The following is a 2,321-nucleotide window of genomic DNA, read 5'->3' on the forward strand; positions in this document are numbered from 1 at the left end:
CTCATTCCTCAAGCAGCAGCAAGGAACAAAGCACATCTAGTTTTGCAACAGATAGGTCATTATATTTAACCTCCTTAGGTAGAAGTGCAGGTCTTTATAATAAGAACCAAAATTTTGTATTTTTCTGGCTTGTTTCATGCAAATCCCCTTATTCTATGTTTCAAGCATTTTCAGATGTTTCTCACCTGTGTTTTTTGTTTCTTTTGTTTTGCTAATGGACTGTCAAAGAAATGATGAGGCTTTGGGCTAGTGTTCCTGTCAGATCACTACAGCAGAAGGGAATTGTCACTGGGATGGTCTGTGACAAGGCATTAGCGTGCCTTGAACAGCAGTAGAAAATTCCTTCAGCTGTAAAGCAGAGTTTAGCAGATGAGTACAAGCCTTGGGTGTGACGAGATATACCCATCTTCACACCATCTGCTCTGGTCTAGCGTGACCAAAGGCCATGTTTTATGCTTGCATGCACTGTGAGTGGGATGAGGTTGTGGAGAGATCAGGACCTCCATGACAACCTCCTCATTTGTACCTTGGCTGACTCTAGTGACTAAAGAGGTAAACTATATAAAGTGACTTTAGAAGACAGAAAAAGCACCCCAGACAAAACAGAGATGGAAAGGCTGGTATGGGTAGAGGAAGACAAAGGGGTTGATCAGTAAGGAAGACCTTCTGCCATAGCAAGATAAGCACCTCAAAAAGGAAGTCAAGTACATTCTAAGAGCTGCAAATAGATATTGCCAAAAATCAGCCAGAGTCTGAATCCCAAAAGGAAACTAAGACAAACATCACAAAGGTACTATAGCTACAAGAAATAATAATAAAAAAAAAAGAAGAAGAAAAAAGGATCACTGTAAAACAAGAACGGGAAAATAAAGGTAACCCAGCTACTCACACAAGATTAAATTAATGCTTCCGTGATTTTCATTAAGGATGAACATGTTAATCCATGGGGTAAAGACAGGATGCCTAAGAAGAGGGGTAGAAGGGAGAAATGGATACAAGATAGTAAAAGAACACAGCCAGCTGGCAAGCAAAACTCAAGAGAGTCTACTGGAGGAACCAGACATTCTGAGTCCCAGAATCCCGAGGTACAGTAAACCACAAATCCAGGTGCAAAGATTTTAAGTAAATTTACTGACTTGGAGGCATTGCCACAGGACCAGAGTACGGCAAGTATTTAAAGTGAGCCATGGTGGAAGACGTTTGGGCCTGTGCTTTTGATGTCCGTGCAGTTCTTCTGGAAAACTTGCTAAGGCAAGTTTAACTACAAACATGAAATTCAATGAATAAAGGGATAAAAGGTAGCATGGGTTTACTAAAAGCCAGTTTTGTGGGACAACCCTGTAGTGTAGTATAAAATTGAAACTTCAGGCATCCAGGAAATAATAAAGATATATTTTGCTCTTTGTTGGTATCCTAACAAGAAATAAGCAAAGAGGAGAAGGACTTGGCTTTACTAACCAACCACAGGGTGATAGGGAGCTGACAGCATGGCGTGACTGTGAAAAAGACAAGTGTGAGTCCCATCATGGTATTTCCAGTAAGGACAGGAAAACATCAGTGTTCCAGTTTGAGGCATTGCTGAGTGATGTCTAAAATGCTCCATAAGGCAGCCTCTCTCAAGAGAAAAGCATTCAAACTGAAAGAGTCCTGCAGAAAGGACGTCCCAATGACCAGAGCACAGCTTGCAACACGCAAGACAGAAAAGGTTTAGCTTATGTAACCTAACAAAACAACAGATGAGTGGGAACTGGGTATGTAAGTACACGGAAAGGGGAAGTAAACGACAGAGAAGGATGTCTGTAACAAAAAAACCCCAAATACCTATAGATTTAGATGGAAATTAGAAGCGGGTTTCTAGCCACCAGGCAAGAGGCTCCATCTGGAACTACGGCCCTAAACCCGAACGCCTTGTGCCGGTGATGAGGAGGAGCACGGCGCTGGCTGCGAGCGGCGGGGCTGGCCGCGGCGGGGGGGGCACTGCCCGGGCGGCGACGGTGCGGCCTGCAAACGAGGGCAGGAACAGCTTCAGCTCCCCTCTACTCTCCAGCGCCGGCACCGTTTGCCAGCTGTGCATGCACTGGGCATCTTCCTTACCCCTTCACCCATCCCGGTTATTAACAAAATGAGGGAAATTTTCCCCGACGACACGACTCTCCCCCTGCCAGGACTCCGCTTCACCACCCTCCTCCGCCTCAGGCTTGAGACGAGCCCGCTCAACAGCCCCCAGAAGGGCTGCGGGGCCGGCGCTGAGCTCCTCTTCGCCCGCCTCAGCTTCCCTCACGCTGCCGACCGTTACGGGCCGAGCGTTCCAGAACGGCCGT

The sequence above is a fragment of the Haliaeetus leucocephalus genome, unplaced genomic scaffold (assembly GCF_000737465.1).
Source record: "Haliaeetus leucocephalus isolate CR32 unplaced genomic scaffold, Haliaeetus_leucocephalus-4.0 Scaffold173, whole genome shotgun sequence".
Taxonomy (NCBI): Eukaryota; Metazoa; Chordata; class Aves; order Accipitriformes; family Accipitridae; genus Haliaeetus; species Haliaeetus leucocephalus.